The sequence below is a fragment of the Lactuca serriola genome, chromosome 3 (assembly GCF_051521515.1).
Source record: "Lactuca serriola cultivar US96UC23 chromosome 3, Lser_US96UC23_V15, whole genome shotgun sequence".
Taxonomy (NCBI): Eukaryota; Viridiplantae; Streptophyta; class Magnoliopsida; order Asterales; family Asteraceae; genus Lactuca; species Lactuca serriola.
In genome coordinates this window covers 252,711,483-252,734,039 of record NC_136410.1, presented here as the reverse complement: position 1 = coordinate 252,734,039, position 22,557 = coordinate 252,711,483, and the positions used below count along the sequence as shown (strand labels likewise).

Genomic DNA, 22,557 nt, shown 5'->3' with positions numbered 1-22,557 from the left:
TCGGACTTCGGTCCGATGTAGGGGACAGAGGTCCCAGTCAGCTTCGGACTTGGTCCAATGTAGGGGGCAAGGCCCCAGTTAGCCCGGACTTCGGTCCGATGCAGTGGGCAAGGCCCAGTATGTGCTTATATGTTATTACGGGGTATGTGGTAGTTTGGGGGAGCTCACTAAGCTTCGTGCTTACAGTTTCAGTTTTGGTTTCAGGTACTTCCGCAAGCAAAGGGAAGAGCTCGGGATGATGGCATCGCACACACCACAACTTCAGTTTTGTCCTGGGAGTTGATTTAGTTTTCTTGATATGTTTGGATACAGTTGTGATTCAGTTTTTCTTACAGTATTCTATCATGGTTTTGAAACACACAGCATATGGTTTTATTATGTGATACTCAGTCTCATGGGTTTTGTTATAATAAAAATCGAAATTTTTGGGTGGTATTTTTGGGTTGTTTTAGTGTGTCACATTGGGCCGATGCAGTTATAGTAAGAAGGAAACCATGGAGACGGTTGAGATGATGCAACGGATGACCCTGGAGGTTCAACTTTTGGGTTGAGATTAGGCCTGGTACTCAGTGTCAAAAAGGGTTACGAGGAATGAAACTGAGGCTTATATTTTAGATGTCTGAGGACTTTTGAGCGAGCATGAATTTATTGTGTCGGAGGACAGGATGTTGGAAGTTTATTGTTCGGAGGGACTCTGATAATAGTGCAGTGGATGAGCCCTAGTGGGATATGAACCCTTTCGTTCCTTGGGGCGTGATTCAGACTGTTTTGGTACATTGGTATGAGTGATTGATAGCCGATTGTTGGATTTTGTCTTGTAAGAATCAGAGGAGTAGTAAGTTATCAGGGTTTGATGTTCGAGGAGCGAACATCATGGTGTTAGCGTGAGTGGGCGGTCTGGTAGTGGACCAGGCCACTAGAGTTTCCCGATTCTGGGAAGGTCAAAAATGGGTATTATAGCGCTAGAGGGGCCGATCCTGTTCCAAATTTAGAGTTCCTGGTTGGATCCAGGTATTCATGGAGAAAGATATCGTTTTGGTGTGAGAACTTCTCAATGGTGCTTTTCGAGTGTTTGGTTTTGATCTATGTGGTTTGAGGAGCGATTTCGAGGGCGAAATCTATTTCAAGTGGGGGGGATTTGTAACATCCAGATTCCCAGGCATTCTATGTTATTCATTTATTTTGAGTTAGAGAGAAGGACTCGATGAGTCAATGCCTAGACTCGTCGAGTAGGGTCATGATTTGCTGTCTGGATTAATGAATGGACTCGACGAGTCGGCAGGCTGACTCGACGAGTCCATGCTGGCGGCAGAAACCCTAAATCTTTGGGCCTGTGCCCTATTTAAGGGTCATTATAGCCCTCATTTTCGGCTACCAGTCCAGAGAGAGAAACCCTAGAGATCTTGGATGAGTTGTGTAAGAGAGATAGAGCCTTTTTGATCCTTGTTAGTGTGATTTTTCAAAGAAGAAGGTGTTTCCAGCAAGAGGAGGTCAAGGGGATTGCTATTCTGTGGGTTTCCAGCTTGGATCTACAACTTTGAGGTAGTAAATCTACCCCTTCTTCTGTTTATTATGAGAACCTTGAATTTAAGGTTTTCTATACCCTTTTATTGGCTTGAAATGATGATTATATTGTTCCTTTGAGTGTTAGACTCTGGATCTGGACCTTTAGAGGTCCAGAGAGCCTTATCCTTCCTGCTTTATGTTGTTCCATGGGGGAAATGAAATTAGGTTGTCATTTTAGAAAAGATCTCACCAAAAGGAGACATATGTGTGTTTCATGAATGTAAAGGTCGGACCTTTACATGATTATTGTGTATGGGAAGGGTAGATCTATAGGTTAGAGAAGCAGATCTGACCTCAGAAGGTCATTTTGAGTGTTGCCATGGAAGCAACTCGCCGAGTTCATAAGTGGGCTCAACGAGTCGAGTCGGGGTTGCCCCGCGATTCATGACAAGAGTAACACGTCGAGTGAAGGGATAACTCGACGTGCCAAGGGAGAGTAGAAGGGTTCAGAGGATCCGCATGGACTCGCCGAGTCACCCATGTGCACTCTACGATTCGGGTCAAAGTTTGACCGTTGACTTCAGGTGACCTTAGAGTTTTGGCCAAGCTAATTCAAGAGAGTTTAGGGAGGCGTAGAATGACCTTCTACCCAACCTTTAGATATGAGACTATGAGAGGGTATTGATCAGGAATGTTATTCGGTTGATAAGAGGAGGCTAGGTCGGGACGTCGAGCACGAGGGTTTATCCGACTTCATTCGAGATGAGTCTTCTCACTATACTTTACCAAGAGTGGTAATTAGAGTTATGTGACAAAGTATGTTGTATGCTATTATATGATGGGATATCTATGTGATTATGTGCTATGTGTGATTTAGAGTTTACAGAGTTAGGACCGGAAGGTCCACAGAGTTAGGGCCAGAGGGTCCACAGAGTTATGGGATTGGAGAGTCCCATTGAGACCCTTTGACCATAGGGTCATACAGAGTTATAGCCTCGAGTGGCTAATATGTGTTGTATGTGGTATTTTGGGGAACTCACTAAGCATTTATGCTTACAGTTGTTGTGTTATGTGTTTCAGGTACTAGCGAGCATCGCGGGAAAGCGCCGTCATGATCTGTACACACTGATGAAGATTTATGTAATTGAGATTCTGGGGTTGTTTAAGAGATAATATGTGAGACAATGAATCTTGTTATGAATGAAATTATGTTTTTAAAATGAAAAATTCTTTGAAAATTTCGTTGTTACAGCTGATGTCTTGACAAAAGAAGTGGAATATAAGGATAGACTTTTCACTCTACATGGTTGTTAGTGATGCTCATTTATTGAAGGGTTCTAAGAATGTCGTTAAACTACAAGTTGGAGGACCAAATCTATAATTTGATATGTAGTAATAATTGGGTTGTTGCAAATATGGGATATAGTTGGACAGTTTCAAAGCCTTGGAGTTTCTTTTTTATTGCGGTGCCGGAAAAGCGTCGAGTAATGATGATATCATCACCTGGTTGGACACTCAACCGCCTTCCTCTGTGGTGTTTCTCTGTTTTGGGAGCATGGGAAGTTTTGACGAGGTTCAGTTAATGGAGATAGCAAACGGCTTTGAGCGAAGTGGCCACCGTTTCCTGTGGTCGCTACGTTGACCTCCGTCGGATCAAACAACAACAGCACCTAGTGATTACGAGGATCCAGGAACGATATTGCCGGAAGGATTCTTGGAGCGGACTGTCGGAATCGGAAAAGTAACGGGGTGGGTCCCTTAGGTGGCTGTGTTGGGTCATGGGAGGATTTGTGTCTTACTGCGGGTGGAACTCGTTGTTTGGTGTACCATCGGCTACATGGCCAATCTATGCGGAGCAACAACTTAATGCATTTGAAATGGTGGTGGAGCTTAGGTTGGCAGTGGAGATTAAGATGGATTATAAGAAGGATTTTGTTAATCAGAAAGCTAATAAAGTGGTAGTCACGACGAAGGAGATTGAAAGTGGGATAAGACGATTGATGGAGGATTACAATTTGAGGAAAAAGATGAAAGAAATAAGGGAGAAGAGCATAGCGAAGGTGGCGGAGGGAGGTTCATCGTATGCGTCTGTAGGGCGTCTAATTAAGGACTTTAAACGAAACCTGTTATGAGTTCTCTTTATATACTTAGTTAATCACATATGCAATGACTAGGGTTCATTATGTAACTGATATATTAAATAAACAAATTAATTAATTAATAAGAAAAGAAATATACATTACCTTTAAAACTAGTACAAAGAAATATACAGTACCTTTAAAACTACTCGCATTTAAAACTAAAGCCCATAAAAAGCGATGTTTGAGCTGATTCCGTATAGCCATGTACACCTCAAAGGTTATATGAATTGTTTAGTTGTAACTTGTGTGCTTGTATTGTACCAAAGTTTGTGGAAAGGGAGATATGAGTTTGCAAATGTTTAGAGTGGAAGACTTAGAAGTGAAAAGAGAAAATAGTTGGCGCATGTTACCATGTGGATCGAAAGGGCGGGAGGGATGAACTCTTTCAGCCGTTTAGATCTTCAGTTCATTTTCAAAGTATTGATGTAAGAAGGTGAGCTACATATATGTGGTGTCTAACTTCATTGGTTATCCAACATCAAAGAGCAAAAACAAAATTTAGTGTATTTCCTTTTCTCCTATTCTTTATATTGCGTAAGTAATGACAATTTTAATTTAAATAATGATATATATTGATATCAAAAACAAAACTGCTTTAATTTGAGCATTACAAAATATCTTTATGAAAACCCCAAAGCAGTACAAAATAACCTTTTAAAAACCTTGAACTAGAGAACAATTTGAAAGTTCAATTAGTTGCAAAAGGTTTCATAGTTTGTTTTATTTTCTTTAGAGTAAATTACATAAATGGTGATTATTGTGGTTTTGTGAAATAAACAACTTTGTCTAAAGTTTTTTCTTCCATTAAATCTTGGTTTCTATGGTTTTATCAACACTTCAACAACTGACAATTTTATGATGTATTTTTTCTCTTATTATCTTTTTTTAAGTAATTTTATATTTTTTATCCACTAATATATTAATTTTAATGATTTAATAATTATAAGAATCCAAATTTAAGACATGAACACGTGTGAATAGAAAATAAAAATCAATACTACAACCATCATAACTATACATTTCAGCTAAGACCTTAAACCCTACCTAGTAATGTGTTTATACAACCATGAGAGGGAGTGATAATTTGTTGTCACATCCTCACCCGACGACGAAAACATTGGGGGTGTGCAACAGGAATAAAGTATCACAGTCCAAAGCATACATTGGACAACATAATACATTGGACAACATATAGAAATAACATAAAATGTGACATTATATGACATTATCAAATATATCTTACATCATTATAAACATCGTTGCAAATACTAAACGATAAAAACATTTGTGATAAAACATTGTCAACATCAAAATTACAAAACAACAAAATTACAAAACAAGGGATCCATAATATCTTGGGGGGAAACTACAACTCGTTAGGTTGGCATGAGGAGCCACACTTGTATGTGTATAGAAACAAAAGTATGTTTTTCTCTCTTAAATATTACAAATTAAAATAAAAGTAAAAATTACCAACATATTATTTTTCCAGACAAATGATGAAACCAAGAATTCAAGATTGATTGTTAAATTTAGTTCAAAGTATATCATATTTGAATCGCTTTCTTATAAGATCCTAATGATTGTATTACTATTTATTTTTTGAAAAAGTATATAATATTTTTTGCGGAGACTAATAAGTATATCATAGAATATTTATTTTTTGAAAAAGTATATAACATTTTTTGCGGAAACTAATAAGTATATCATAGAAGTAGGTTTATACGAAAACATAAATATTTTGTTAAAACGCGAAAACATATTTTATCTTATAAAAATCAAACACATGTACCATAAAAAAAATAAATTTATTAGCAATAAATTAAAGATAATAAGTTTACATTAGATGATATTATGATAATATAGATTTAAAGACGGTTTTAATAATTTTTTTTTGACGTCCTTAATTATTTTTAAATTTATGTTTTAATAATAAAAATGTTCAAAATTATATTTTGCTAATATGAAATAATTTCTCTCATCTATCATCGATTATCATCATGTATTTCAAAGTTTGAAAGAATTATTTTTCAAAATATAATGTTGAGGTGACACAATATCATAGGTTTTTCTTGTTATCGTGTTTTCACAAATTATTTGTATTTTCGCATAAACCCTCCCCGTAAATCATATATCTAAAGTATTTCTGATTTTTGATATATTTATTTTGAGATGAATAGTCAACTAAATCATATTTTCATTATTTAAACTGTTTTTAGGAGGATATATACTACGTTTTAAATAAAAAAACATTTTTCATACTAATAATATGGTACATTTTGGACGTGATCATTTTTCATACTACTAATATGGTACATTTTGGACGTGATGTTCTATGTTTTCACGATTTGATAGAAATTTTGCTTATCCACTCCTTTTAAAAGTCAGCTAAGGATGCAAATAAGGACTTATAAAGCGCCTTTAAAATCCCCCGAACGGCACGTCATAGATACAACGTCAAACAAATCATTTGAGAACAACAAGAAATGGTGAACTCAACTTCGGAGCTCGTCTTCATCCCTGCACCATGGGTTGGTCACATTATGTCCACCATCGAGATCGCAAAACTGCTCGTGAATCGCGACAACCACCTCTCCATTACTGTCCTACTCATTAACCCACCGCCAACCTTCGGTTGGAGCTTCGCCGTCACCACCTACATCCAATCATTAGCAAAGACCAAAATAGATCGCATAACCTTCATCAACCTCCCTCAAGACAAAAACTCACCAGTCTCAAAAGTTCCCATGGCTACCTTGACTGATTGTATCAACAACCACTGCAAATACGTAAGAAAAATTGTCGCCCACAAGATGAGTCAACCAGTTCCGGGGTCGGGCAAGGTAGTCGCGTTCGTCGTCGACATGTTCTGCACTGGGATGATAGATGTGGCAAACGAGTTTAATATTCCGACATATGTGTTCTTCACTTCTAATGCTGCTTTTCTTGGATTTAAGTTGTACATCCAGACACTCTCTGATGACAAGAATCAGGACGTTGTCGAGTTAAGCAACTCAGATTCCAAGATTCCCGTTCCGTGTTTTATCAAACCAGTGCCCACAAAGGTTTTTCCGGCCACATGCCACACTCAAGAAGGGCTGGAGTTTGTTTTGCGGTCTGCCCGGAAACTGAGAGATGCGAAAGCCATCATTGTCAATACATTCTTGGAATTGGAAACACACGCTATCGATTCATTATCGAAAGAGAAAACGGTTCCGATGGTGTATCCGGTGGGTCCTATACTCAACCTAGAAGCCGGTGCCGGAAAAGCGTCAAGTAATGATGATATAATCACCTGGTTGGACACTCAACCGCCTTCCTCCGTGGTGTTCCTCTGTTTTGGGAGCATGGGAAGTTTTGACGAGGTTCAGTTAAAGGAGATAGCAAACGGCTTAGAGCGAAGTGGCCACCGTTTCCTGTGGTCGCTACGTCGACCTCCTTCGGATCAAACAACAACAGCCCCGAGTGATTACGAAGACCCCGGAACGGTATTGCCGGAAGGATTCTTAGAGCGGACTGCCGGAATCGGAAAAGTAACAGGGTGGGTCCCTCAGGTGGCTGTGTTGGGTCATGATGCAGTTGGAGGATTTGTGTCTCACTGCGGGTGGAACTCGTTGTTAGAGAGCTTATGGTTTGGTGTACCATCGGCGGCATGGCCAATCTACGCGGAGCAGCAGCTTAATGCGTTTGAAATGGTGGTGGAGCTTGGGTTGGCGGTGGAGATTAAGATGGATTATAAGAAGGATTTTGTTAATCAGAAGGCTATTAAAGTGGAAGTCACGACGGAGGAGATTGAAAGTGGGATAAGACGATTGATGGAGGATTACAAGTTGAGGAAAAAGATGAAAGAAATAAGGGAGAAGAGCATAGCGGCGGTGGCGGAGGGAGGTTCATCGTATGCTTCTGTAGGGCGTCTAATTAAGGACCTTAAACTAAACCTGTTATGATTTCTCTTTCAACTGTTGTGTACTTAGTTAATCACATATGCAATGACTAGGGTTCATTATGTAACTGATATATTAAATAAACAAATTAATTAATTAATAAGAAAAGAAATATAGAGTACCTTTAAAACTAGTACCATTTAAAACTAAAGCCAGTAAAAAGCGATGTACCTCAAATGTTATGAATTGTTTAGTTGTAACTTGTGTGCTTGTATTGTACCAAAGTTTGTGGAAAGGGAGATATGAGTTTCCAAGTGTTTAGAGTGGAAGACTTAGAAGTGAATGGAGAAAATAGTTGGCGCATGTATACCATGTGGATCGAAAGGGCGGGAGGGATGAACTCTTTCAGCCGTTGAGATCTTAAGTTCATTTTCAAAGTATTGATGTAAGAAGGTGAGTTGCATATATGTGGTGTCTAACTTCATTGGTTATCCAACATCAAAGAGCAAAAACAAAATTTAGTGTATTTCCTTTTCTTCCTATTCTTTAGATTGTGTAACTAATAATAATTTTTATGGAATGATGTATATTGATATCAAAAACAAAACTGCTTTAATTTGAGCAGTACAAAATATCTTTATGAAAACCCCAAAGCAGTACAAAATAACCTTTTAAAAACCTTGAACTAGAGAACAATTTGAAAGTTCAATTAGTTGCAAAAGGTGTCTTAGTTTGTTTTATTTTCTTTAGAGTAAATTACATTAATGGTGATTGTGGTTTTGTGAAATAAACGACTTTGTCTAATGTTTTTTCTTCCATTAAATCTTGGTTTCTATGGTTTCATCAAAACTTTAACAAATGTATTTTTTTTCTTATTATCTTTTTTTTTTAAAAGTAATTTTATATTTTTTATCCACTAATATATTAATTTTAATGATTTAATAATTATAATAATCCAAATTAAGGCATGAACACGTGGGAATAGAAAATAGAAATCAATACTACAACCACCATAACTATGCATTTCGGCTAAGCCGTTAAACCCTACCTAGTAATGTGTTTATACAACCATGAGAGGGAGTGATAATTTGTTGTCACATCCTCACCCGACGACGAAAACATTGGGAGTGTGCGACATAAATAAAGTATCACAGTCCAAAGCATACATTGGACAACATATAGAAATAACATAAAAGGTTACATTATATGACATTATCAAATACATCTTACATCATTATAAACGTCGTTGCAAATACTGAACGATAAAAACATCTGTGATAAAACATTATCAACATCAAAATTACAAAACAAGGGATCCATAATATCCTGGGGCGAAACTACAACTCTTTAGTTGTGTGAGAATAAATGTTTTAAATATACGTCAACAAAATATTGTTGGCGAGTTACACAAGTTTTGTCTAGGTGTACTTTTATGACCAATAGAGTATTTTATATAAAAAGGATGAATATCGAGTTATATAAAATAAAAATATTTTTTCCAACCTGAAAGTATAAAAATATGACTTATTTTCACACTTGCAATTCCATGCAAGTAAAAATATTGTTTTTATAAATAACTCAGTCTATAAACAGTGAAAAGTGGTGTTGAATGGTTTATTAAGTAATATTCAGCTTAATTCATTAACCGACATTTATCTATTTGAACAAAACATTCTTACTACGTACATTTTTATCGCAAACGTCGTATGAGTGTACAAACCACATATAAATCATATTTCAATTCTATATGTGCAAAAAAAACTCTGACGTCTATAATAAGCCTATAACTGAATTATGGACGGGCCAACCTTTGCACCAACATTATAATGTAACACCGTAAATTCAAAACAATTTTTCGCATTTTATAACAACATAATTAATTAAATATTCGTAAAAACACCCATGTTTGAAATTCAATCCATGTCATACAAAAATCCCAAGATCTCATAATATAAAATCCCGTGCGTGTGTACTGATCAAGTCGGCGCCTTCCCACGGTCGTCACTAGTACCTGAAACAAATAACACCAAACACTGTAAGCACAAAACTTAGTGAGTTCCCCAAAATACCACATATAACACATATTAGCCACTCGAGGCTATAACTCTGTGGGTCCGTGCACCCAAACTCTGCAAACCCTCAGGTTCTAACTCTGTAAACATGCAAAGCATAAATCACATAGAATAATGCAATGCAACACATAACACATATATAGCATCCAACACTGTATCACATAACTCTAGCTACCTACTCAAGGTAGAGTATAGTGAGAAGACTCACCTCGTGTATCTCGAGAACTCGCAAATCCCTGAAATCACTCGTGCTCGATCCCCCGAGCTATAATCCTCCTATAATACAATATATCTCTAATTAGCACTTTTACAACTAAGGTTGACTAACCCTATCAAGTCAACACTGGTCAACTCTGGTCAACGGTCAACTTTGACTGGACTCGGCGAGTGCACCAAAGCGACTCGGCGAGTCTATACGCGTTCACTGACTCCCTCGGATCCTCTCTTGACACGTCGAGTACTTCCCTAACTCGACGAGTTCCACCTGGCATGAATCATGGGGCAACCACGACTTAACTCGTCGAGTCTCAAGAACAACTCGGCGAGTTTCGGCTTGACTCAGCCCCAAATTCACTCTCCCTGACTCACTGGGTCATCCCCTAACCCGGCGAGTCCACTCGCTGAACACTTTACGTGAAACCCCAACCCTACTCGCCGAGTCTCAAGAACAACTCGGCGAGTTCATGCCATGCACAAACTCTATTGATCCTCTGAGGTCAGATCTGCTTTCCCAAACCCTAGATCTGGCCTTCCAAGCATGAATGTCACGTAAAGTTCAAAACTTGATGCTTGTACAACCCCCACAAGGCATCAAAAGGAGATTTGGTCCCAAAAGTGACCACCTAGGTCCAATAACTCCATAATAACTCAAAAAGCTCCAAGGGTTAAGGTCTCTGGACCTCTTTGAGTCCAGATCCAAGGCACAAAATCGAAGAGGGACCATTTGCTTCACATAATCACTCTCAAAAGGGGGTTATAAAACCCTAACTCTAAAGATCAACCCTAAAACTGAAGGAGATTCGAACCATTACCTCAAAATGAAGCCTCTGGACTCTAGATCTGCTGGAATCTCACCTCCTCCTTGCTCTTGCCACCTTCTTCTTGCTAAACAAGGAATACAAAGGCTCAAAAGTGACTTCCTCTCTCCCAAAACGAATTAGCTCTCTTAAGGTTCTCTCAAGGGACTGGTAGCCGCAATGGGAGGCTATAAGTGCCCTTAAATAGGCTCCAAACCCGGGGAATTAGGGTTTCATTAAACAGCGTGGACTCGCCGAGTCCACTCCTTGGACTCGCCGAGTGCAGACGCGAACCCGCGTCCAAACCGCGATCCTACTCGGCGAGTTTGAGCTCCAACTCGCCGAGTCTCCTCACAAAATACCAAAATATAGAAATGAATAATACCTGGGAATCCGAGCTGTTACAACTCTCCCCCACTAGAACTAGACTTCGCCCCCGAAGTCTCGCTCCGCAAATAATTCCGGGTGCTGATGGCGCATGTCACGCTCCGGCTCCCAAGTCATCTCGGACCCCTTCCGATGCTGCCACTGAACCAAGACCAAGGGTACCTCCTTGTTCCTCAGAACCTTGATTTTCCCATCTCTGATTGCCACTAGTCTCTCAGCATAATTCAGGCTCGCATCCACCCGAATATCCTTTAATGGAACCACTGCCGATTCATCGGCTATACACTTCCGCAATTGCGACACATGGAAAGTGTCGTGAATCTGCCCCAACTCTGCTGGCAACTCCAAACGATAGGCTACTCTGCCTATCCTCGCGACCACCCGAAATGGACCAATATATCGGGGCCCCAACTTGCCCCTCTTCCTGAATCGGATCACTCCTTTCCAAGGAGAGACCTTTAGGAGCACAAAGTCGCCAACCTGAAACTCAAGCTCGGACCGGCGTCTGTCCGCATAACTCTTCTGACGACTCTGAGCGGTCAACAACCTCTGTCTGACCTACTGGATCTGCTCTGTCGTTTGAAGTACTTTCTCAGTACTGCCCATAACACGCTATCCGACTTCTCCCCAGCAAATGGGGGTCCGACACCTCCTCTGATACAACAGCTCAAAGGGCGGCATACCAATGCTCGAATGATGGCTGTTGTTGTAAGAAAAGTCTGCCAAGGGCAAGTACGTATCCCAACTCCCCCCGAAATCCAACACACATGCCCAGAGCATGTGCTCGAGCGTCTGAATCTTCCGTTCACTCTGTCCGTCTGTCTGGGGGTGATATGCGGTACTAAAATGCAACCTAGTACCCAGCTCCTCATGAAACTTCTTCCAGAATCTGGAAGTGAAACGTACATCTCGGTCTGAGACAATCGAGATCGGCACCCCATGCCGAGATACCACTTCCCTCACGTATATCTCTGCTAACTTCTCTGCGGAGGAGCTCTCACTAATAGCAAGGAGGTGGGCGCTCTTCGTCAACCTGTCCACAATCACCCAAATTGCATCGACTCCCCTCGCAGTCCTCGGCAATTTGGTGATAAAATCCATAGTAATCTGTTCCCACTTCTATTTGGGAACCTCCAACGGTTGCAACTTACCATGCGGCCTCTGGTGCTCGGCCTTAACCCTACGGCAGGTTAAGCACCTCTCAACAAACCACGCAACATCCCTCTTCATACAGGGCCACCAATACTCCCTCCTCAGATCCAAATACATCTTAGTGGCCCCAGGATGGATCGAGAATTTCAACCGATGAGCCTCTTCCATCAAAATGGTACGCGTCCCTCCCACAAACGGTACTCAAATCCGCCCCTGAAATGTCATAAGCCCCCGACCATCGATAACGAACTCTGATACCAACCCTACCACTCGCTCCCTCTTCTGGTTCTCTGATCTCACGGCCTCAGCCTATGCTCCACGAATGGTGTCGAACATCGAAGCCATCACGGTCAAATGCAAACATACACCTCACAACGAGGTGCTCTCCGCACTGCGACTTAGGGCGTCGGCTACCACATTAGCCTTTCCCGGATGGTACAGGATCTCACAATCATAATCCTTAACCACATCCAACCACCTCCTCTGCCGCATATTTTGGTTGGGCTGATCCATCAAATATTTCAGGCTCTTATGGTCCGTGTATATCGTACACCGAATCCCATACAAATAGTGACGCCAAATCTTGAGGTAGAACACCACAGCCCCCAACTCTAGGTCATGGGTGGGATACCTCGCCTCATGTGGCTTCAGTTGCCTCGATGCGTATGCTATCACATGCCCTCTCTGCATCAGCACCGCTCCCGACCCCAAGATCGATGCATCACAGTATACCACAAAGTCCTCCATTCCCTCCGGGAGGGCTAACACCGGGGCCTCGCATAACCTTTGGAGAAGCGTCTCAAAGGAGGCATGCTGCTCGGGGCCCCATGAAAAGGCGACACCCTTCCAGGTCAATCTGGTGAGTGGCACTGCGATCTTAGAGAAATCCTTGATAAATCTCCAAAAATAACCGGCCAACCCTAGAAAACTCCTGATCTCGGAGGGTGACCTCGTGTCACACCCCCGAACCAGACGGCGGAAACGTCCGGGGGCTGTTGTGACTCAATTGAATACCATCACAATGAATATACATGAAACATAACATCATTCATCACCAACATTTGAATATTACAACTGATAGTGTTTACATTCATTACATTGTCTCAAAACATTACATTCTCAAAAGTAATTGTTCGATACTAATTAAACAACAGCAAAACGTCATAGAGTACAATTCATCCTTCACTTTATCTGTTACCTGAGAATACAAGTATTTTGAAAAAACGTCAACATATGAAATGTTGGTGAGTTCATAAGTAGTGTTTGAAATCCAAGGTTTTGTATTGTTTGAAAACCACCAGAAAATCCGATATTTTCTGAAAATAGTATAGTCAAAAAGGTGTGAAGATCCATAACTATGCTTGCTTGTTTTCTATAGATGTAAGCGTATGATTTGTAAAACTTGTTATGTAGTTCGTAGGTGTAATAGTTGAAAACCCTAGGAAAACCCGACGTTTTCCTAATACTTTGCTTTAAATTAGTTCATGTGTTGTTATTTCGTTACGACAGGTGTATTCGTTGAGCTCCGGAGGCATTGGGTGTACAGTGGGTTGTGAATTGTTGTAACATACGTTAATGAAAACGTCCAGTTGACAACCGTACAAGCGATCCCTTAGGCGTCACTCGCACTTATTCACATAACCCAGCCCTCCTGGACTTGTGTAGTCCCACGACCGAAGGGAAAAGGAGAAGGTGCGAAACCCTCGGTATTTCCCTACGTCGTTCAAGACCATTGCGAATGTGAAGGGCCCGAAGCCCAACTCGCAATCGTGAGTTCCCGACTTTACTAGCAGTACCGAAGGACCCTAGGGGACCAGCAGAACGTTTGCCATTGAAAGTCCTTTTACACGAGGTTAGGTCGTATTGGACCCAACTACATGTAAGCAAGTATCCTTTGGGCCTAAAGATCATGTCATCGGGCTAGCTAGGCCAAACAAGCATGATTTGAAACTTTTGGGCCTAAGGAAGGTACGTCGACGTATAGAGTAGTTCCACGAGTGTATAGAGTTCCGAGAGTTCCATGTGTGTATTGAGCGTTGTAGTGTTAGTAGTTTTGGATTTGTTATTGATTCGAGACCGAATCAATTCGTTTGATAATGATTGTTGGTGATATTGTGTATTGTAATTCATTGAGAGTCGTAGTGTCAGTCTTGGTTCACAACGAGTGTATTGAATTAACATTGAAAATTTTCAGTTTACAACCCCTCTTTATTTTGTAAATTTACTTTTTCACCCCTTTAAGTAAATTAATTTCCGGTTTAGTCCTTAAACCATTTTTCTTGGCATTTTAACATCAAAACTTAATGAAATTGATATTTTTCAGCACCTTTTTAATTGAAAACAGTTTTAGACCCTGAAAACACAATTTTTCTCGGTTGTAGCCCTTTATTTCGAAATTTTTACACTTTTGGCCCAAATTGGAAAATTTTTGCAACTTTGGTCCTTTTTAACTATGGAAAGCATTTTGACCTTTGAAAAGTATGTAGAACACTAATAACCCCTCAAGTTTGGGAAATTTCGCATATTGGGCCCTATTGGGCCGAAAATGTCATTTTTAGCCCATTAAGCTTGAAATTTATGTTTTTAATCCTCCAAAAAGTATATTTTTAGAAAATACATTATGGAAACTGTTTTGACTCATCTCACCCATCAGAATTCGAAATGTTTCATTTTGGGCCCTTTAACTTTACATTTTTAACATTTTATGTCCAAAAATTGAGTTTTTAGCCCAAAGAAGATGTTATTAAGCCATTTAGCTATTTTTCTTGGAACACTTTGTATGTACAAATATATTTGATGCTAGTATCATTTAACATAAAATATATCTCAATTTTTAGGGGTTTATGGCTAGATCCAACATTATAAACACACAAAAACACACATATAAGCATAGAAATCATACAAGGCATACAAAACACATATAGATCTACACTTTCACTTGTATTCCCCTCCCATAAAACTTATAAAACAGAAAAATAGGGAGTATGAAGCTCACCTTGTTTGAAGGTTTCGGTTTTTGATGAAGATGTGAAGAGGTTTTTGGCCCTAGCAAGCTTCTTGAGGAGCTTTACAACTTAGATGGCTCTAAGATATATGATTCACGAAATGGAAAGGGTTAAGAGGAGATTTTGAAGAAATCAAGAAGCTAAACCATGGATATAAGTAAAAACTTACCTAGGATGATGATTTTTGGTGGAGAATCCTCTTGAAAGCACACACCAACTCGAGATTTTTGATGGAAGATGGAAGAGGTATTTGAGAGTGTTTAAGAGAGTTTTTGAATGAAAAATGAAGGTGGTGAGAGGGTTGGCTGAGAATATGGAGAGAAGGAAGAGAGAGATGGTGAGGTGACATGCTTGGAAGTATGGGGGTCCTTGCATGGATGTATGTTGGACATTATGGAGGTGGCACCTCCTACGTCAACTCTTATTACATTTCCCTCTTTTTTTCTTTTTTTTTTTTGTTTTATTTGATCTTGGGCTGAGATTTTGGGCTAGGAGGAAGGAGGGTGAATTAGCTTGGCCCAATTCTTTCTTTGGTTCGAAATTATGAAGCCCATAAAGAAAATTTTCGGCCCATTGGGCCTTTAGGGTAGTTCTCGGCCCAATAGGTCCATGAGAAAGGTGTGGGTCATTCTAGGCCCATTAAAGCCCAAAATACTATATCTTAATGAATGTGAGTTCAAATAAGGCCCAACTTAAGACTCTTAGCTTAAAAGAATTAAGTTAAGGGTTTATTGGCCCATTAGGTCCAATAAGAGAATCATAGTCCATAATGAACTTGAGTCGGGATATCTAGGGTTTCCAACCCTTATTTAAACATATGAGATATATTTGAATGAGAGTGGAGTATGATACTCCTTTAGAGTAAAAGTTATTACACTAGGTGAATGATTGCATGAGAGTAGAATTTCCTAGCAAAAATGCTAGTTGTGACATCATCCCCCCGTTAGAGGGAATTTCGTCCCGAAATTCTTTCGAAGGGTAGGCTCATGAATGAGAGAATAGGTGAGGGTATTTCTGCTTAATCTAGTCTTTACATTCACTTGTGAATTCCGACCTACGTTTTGCATTCCGTTGATCCTTCACAATCGGGATGCGGCTTTGTTTTGTACGCTTTACTTCCTTATCCAATACATTGACTGGTTCTTCGACGAACATGATATTCTTGTTTAATTCGATCGCTCACAAAGGAATGATAAGAGTTTTGCCTGATAGGCACTTTTTCAGATCTGAGACGCTGAGCACAGGGTGTACGTTACTGAGCTCTACAGGTAGCTGCAGCTTGCAAGTCTTTGGACCAATCCGAGCAAGAATCTCGTACAACCCGACGTATCGTGGGTTTGGTTTGCTCGTTTTCTAAGGAGAATCATTCCTTTCCAAGGAGATTCCTTTAATGACATGAGATCCCCGACTTTGACATCCTATTGGCTTATGCCGCTTGCCGGAATAGCTCTTCTGTCGGTCTCGCGATGCTTGAAGTCAGGCTTTGATTTGGATTATCTTCTCTGTTGTTTCGCAAATGGTTTCTGGTCTCATGAGAGTACTGGCGAGTGATATGCATGTATGACTATAAAGGGTTTCGAAACGAGCAATCTTGATGCTCGTGCGATATCTGTCATTGCGTGAGAATTCAACCAAGGGCAAGCGGGTATCCCCGGATTTGTTGAACTCAAACACCCAAACTTGTCGCATGAATTCGAGTGGTTGAATAGTTCGTTCACTTTGACTATTGGTTTGAGGGCGATAAGCAACACTCATACTTAGCTATGTTCCTATAGCCTTTTGAAATGACTGTCAAAATCTTGAAGTAGTTCCGCTTTCTCGATCCGAGATAGTAGATACCGATATTTCATGGAGTCTCTCGATCTCTTTGATATAGGTCCATGTAAATCTTTCTGTCTTGTTTGAATTTAGTATTAGCGAGAAATAGGTAGATTGGGTTAACTTATCGACGATCACCCAGATAACGCCCAACTCATCTCTTATAATAATAAGCTTTGTCTTTTGACTTCGAGGGTTTTATCCATCCCTGCAGTGCTTTCATCGCGATATTCCTAGCTTTGATGCTTCCAAGGCTGGTCGTAGATGATGATAGTGTTTCGTTCTCACTTTGTGAGCAGACGATTATGTTATTGATGAAAATAATGAAAAGGCTAACTAGGAATGGTTGGGAAAACTTGGTTCGTAGAGTCCATGAGTAGTGTGGGAGTATTCGTTAGACCGAAGGGTCTCACAAATGAATTTGAAATGGTCGTGACGAGTTCGGAAGACAGTTCTTGAAATGTCGCCTTCTCGGACTCAAAGTTGATGATAACCGATTCTTAGATCTATTTTAAAGAAGTAACGAACTCCTTGGAGTTGGCAAAATAGATCGTCAGTCCGTGGAAGTGGGTATCGATTTTTAATAGGGAGATTATTCAATTTCCTAAAATCGATGTACCTTCGGAATGATCTGTCTTCTTGAAGAACAAGACCGGAGCTCCCTAGGGTGAGAAGCTTGGTCTAATGAATCCTTTGCGCAACAATTCTACTCAATTGACTGGATAACTTTATGAATTTTCGGCGGGAGTCAACCTATAGGGTGAATTGGCAATTGATGTGGTTCCCGATACGAGGTTGATTCGAAATTCGACTTGTCTCTCTGGGATATTCCCGAAAGTTCCTTGGGAAACACATTTGTAAAAATCACATGCTACTGGAATACCTTGTATGCCTACCTCTTCTTTGGTCTTTTCCACAACATGAGTGAGGAAAACGTAGTCCTTCTGGTGCAGGCACTTCTGTGCCTTGATGCACGAGATAAGGAGAAGATTGGCGCCAGGTTTATCACCATGGATTATTAGAGTTTTCATGATTAGGAAGGTGAAGGCAAACGGCCTTCTCGCGACACATAGTATCAGCACGGTGGGGGCTTAAGCTAACCATGACGATCATCACATTTAATACTCCTAATATTTACCGGCATGAAACCTATTTGTAATGAATCGTTGTCTAGTGTTAAGGTGTACTCCACATAAGTAACCTAGGTTAAATCGGTTTTTCCCCATTGGCCATGCCCATTGAAAAGGCTTAGCTTAGCTTTGGGGATGTTGTTTTAGTAAGTGTTTGAATTTGATACTAATCGAAACTTCGCTCGGATTTACCATTGAATAAGAGGTAAGCGAAAGAGTTGTTAAATGGGAACATACCAGTAACAATTGTCGGGTCTTGATCTGCTTTGCCTTAACCCAAGGTCAGGACCATTTCTGATCCTTCTGCTCCTCGATTGTTATCCCTGGGGAAATTGCGCCTGATGTGACCAGTTCCTCCACACCTATAGCAGGTGCGATTGGTCTCATCATTGGTGTTGTTGTTAGGGTTGTTGCGATTGTTGTCGTTTTCATTTGGCTGAGGATTCTAGCATGGATAAGTTCTACAGAATTTGGTGATGTGATTCTTTCGGTTGCATTTGTTACAATGCATCTCCCTGCAGGCTCCATTATGATGGAATTTGCATTGGTTGCATTTTGGAAGGTTTCCAGCATATGGTCTCCTGGTTGCTGGTGTAATAGGGGTCATGGTCGCATGAACAGCAACAACATGTTGCTCCCTTGAGAACCCTTGAGTGTGTTGTCCCTTTCTCTTACCTCCAGACCTCAGTTTCCTGCTTTTAAGCTTGGGGTTTGGAGTTCCTTGACAGGTTGTCACTTGTTGGTTTCCATGTTTGTTCCTTTGGCTGGAGTTGTCAATGCTATTCCCGCCTCCATTAGCGTTGTTTGCATTGATCTGTGCCATAGCAGCGGTTACTGCTGCCATTACAGCAGCTTGAAATGTAGCAGAGTCCATCTGCAGGAGTGGTGTCTCGCGGGCGTGCTTGTTATTCTTGCGGGATGGCATTTGCCTGCTGCACGTCGATAATCCAGATCGTAAGTAATGATCGTCATTGTTGGTTGTACTCTATAAATGTTGTATCTTGTTGTATAATTCTCACTGCTTCCATCTACATCCCTATGATGTATTTGCAGTAGTACATAATTACAGATTTGGCACGATCGTTACGTCTATCCTTAGAGTATATAGGTTGTTCCGGTTTCGAGATCCTTAAGTTTCTAGCGGTTTTGAGAGTTCGCTTGAGCATATAATTGAGTCTATGTAGTAATATGAAATAAAGGTACCACATAATTGTTCCAATGGTAAGTACCATCTTAGTACGCGAAAGAGAGTCATGTCGAATAGTAGGGGAAAAAGAAAAGGCTAATCCTAATTGTGGTGGGAAGTGTCTGGTGGTGGTGCTGGTGAAGTGAATGCACCTCGGAGACAAGCTACTTGTTGTTCGGTGGCTTGTAATCGTACTTCCACACTAACAGTCTCGCTCGAGAGTCTCCATTCACCTCCTATGTTTGCCTCTCATCTTTCTCAATAGCAAACCACATTTGTTTGGTTCGGTTAGGGGTGTCCTGAGCTTGGCTATCCCTACCTCAGGTGCCCTAGACCACGACTGGGAGGGCCCGGTCAGCTGGTCCTCTATGGCTAATGGTCAGAGAGACCTCGGTTCCTACCCTGGTGTGGTCGTATCCCCTGCTGGCGACTCTATCTCCAAATATTGTGTGCCCGAGGGGGCATGGGGCCACTGGGGACCACACGATAAGTCGGTACTCTGGCTTTTCAAGGATGGTTGATGACATCGGATTCTGCATCCGAGTCATCATCATTTCTGTCCTTGGGCTCTTCCTCCTCGAGGTCCACTATTGACTCAGCGGATTCACATGCGAGTTCTACTCCGTGTTCCTCCGGTGGTTCTTTCTTTGGGTCGAGCCACCCTACTATATCCTGACTAGGGAGATAGGGTTTCCTGACTAATGATACTTGTCTATAGCGTATTGCACGAAGGGCCATGAATACTAGAATCAAATAGCATACCAATTACTCCTATAATCCTACAACTATTGCATAGATTTAGTTGGGGTTCCCTTCTTGGGGATTAAGGGGTATGATTTTAGATTCCCTAGCTATCACGATTTCTTCAAGACATGTGATGGTTGTACCTTGGAGGGGATGTAGTTGATCAGGCTCCATCCGCCCCTTGATACAACTAAGAACAGTCCTGAATTAACCGAGATACTAGCATTATCTTGTTTGGTTCGGTGTTAGGTTCTCGTTCCTAATACAAGAAAGGGTGTTTTATTGTTATGTTTTACTTGTTTTGTTCAGACTTATGTTAGTCCCTCTTTTGGTTTATAGTTTCATATCAATGTATGGTTAGATATGCTAGTTCACTATAAACAGAGCTCTGATACCAACCTGTCACAACCCCGAACCAGACGGCGGAAACGTCCGGGGGCTGTTGTGACTCAATTGAATACCATCACAATGAATATACATGAAACATAACATCATTCATCACCAACATTTGAATATTACAACTGATAGTGTTTACATTCATTACATTGTCTCAAAACATTACATTCTCAAAAGTAATTGTTCGATACTAATTAAACAACAGCAAAACGTCATAGAGTACAATTCATCCTTCACTTTATCTGTTACCTGAGAATACAAGTATTTTGAAAAAACGTCAACATATGAAATGTTGGTGAGTTCATAAGTAGTGTTTGAAATCCAAGGTTTTGTATTGTTTGAAAACCACCAGAAAATCCGATATTTTCTGAAAATAGTATAGTCAAAAAGGTGTGAAGATCCATAACTATGCTTGCTTGTTTTCTATAGATGTAAGCGTATGATTTGTAAAACTTGTTATGTAGTTCGTAGGTGTAATAGTTGAAAACCCTAGGAAAACCCGACGTTTTCCTAATACTTTGCTTTAAATTAGTTCATGTGTTGTTATTTCGTTACGACAGGTGTATTCGTTGAGCTCCGGAGGCATTGGGTGTACAGTGGGTTGTGAATTGTTGTAACATACGTTAATGAAAACGTCCAGTTGACAACCGTACAAGCGATCCCTTAGGCGTCACTCGCACTTATTCACATAACCCAACCCTCCTGGACTTGTGTAGTCCCACGACCGAAGGGAAAAGGAGAAGGTGCGAAACCCTCGGTATTTCCCTACGTCGTTCAAGACCATTGCGAATGCGAAGGGCCCGAAGCCCAACTCGCAATTGTGAGTTCCCGACTTTACTAGCAGTACCGAAGGACCCTAGGGGACCAGCAGCACGTTTGCCATTGAAAGTCCTTTTACACGAGGTTAGGTCGTATTGAACCCAACTACATGTAAGCAAGTATCCTTTGGGCCTAAAGATCATGTCATCGGGCTAGCTAGGCCAAACAAGCATGATTTGAAACTTTTGGGCCTAAGGAAGGTACGTCGACGTATAGAGTAGTTCCACGAGTGTATAGAGTTCCGAGAGTTCCATGTGTGTATTGAGCGTTGTAGTGTTAGTAGTTTTGGATTTGTTATTGATTCGAGACCGAATCAATTCGTTTGATAACGATTGTTGGTGATATTGTGTATTGTAATTCATCGAGAGTCGTAGTGTCAGTCTTGGTTCACAACGAGTGTATTGAATTAACATTGAAAATTTTCAGTTTACAACCCCTCTTTATTTTGTAAATTTACTTTTTCACCCCTTTAAGTAAATTAATTTCCGGTTTAGTCCTTAAACCATTTTTCTTGGCATTTTAACATCAAAACTTAATGAAACTGATATTTTTCAGCACCTTTTTAATTGAAAACAGTTTTAGACCCTGAAAACACAACTTTTCTCGGTTGTAGCCCTTTATTTCGAAATTTTTACACTTTTGGCCCAAATTGGAAAATTTTTGCAACTTTGGTCCTTTTTAACTATGGAAAGCATTTTGACCTTTGAAAAGTATGTAGAACACTAATAACCCCTCAAGTTTGGGAAATTTCGCATATTGGGCCCTATTGGGCCGAAAATGTCATTTTTAGCCCATTAAGCTTGAAATTTATGTTTTTAATCCTCCAAAAAGTATATTTTCAGAAAATACATTATGGAAACTGTTTTGACTCATCTCACCCATCAGAATTCGAAATGTTTCATTTTGGGCCCTTTAACTTTACATTTTTAACATTTTATGTCCAAAAATTGATTTTTTAGCCCAAAGAAGATGTTATTAAGCCATTTAGCTATTTTTCTTGGAACACTTTGTATGTAGAAATATATTTGATGCTAGTATCATTTAACATAAAATATATCTCAATTTTTAGGGGTTTATGGCTAGATCCAACATTATAAACACACAAAAACACACATATAAGCATAGAAATCATACAAGGCATACAAAACACATATAGATCTACACTTTCACTTGTATTCCCCTCCCATAAAACTTATAAAACAGAAAAATAGGGAGTATGAAGCTCACCTTGTTTGAAGGTTTCGGTTTTTGATGAAGATGTGAAGAGGTTTTTGGCCCTAGCAAGCTTCTTGAGGAACTTT

At 40.2% G+C, this 22,557-nt stretch overlaps 2 pseudogenes; both read left to right on the top strand.

Moving 5' to 3' along the window:
* Positions 1-3,284: 3,284 nt before the first annotated feature.
* Positions 3,285-3,638, top strand: LOC145096180 (UDP-glycosyltransferase 71E1 pseudogene; annotated as a pseudogene).
* Positions 3,639-6,077: 2,439 nt separating this feature from the next.
* On the top strand, positions 6,078-7,871 carry LOC145093881 (anthocyanidin 3-O-glucosyltransferase 2 pseudogene; annotated as a pseudogene).
* The last annotated feature ends 14,686 nt before the right edge of the window (positions 7,872-22,557 follow it).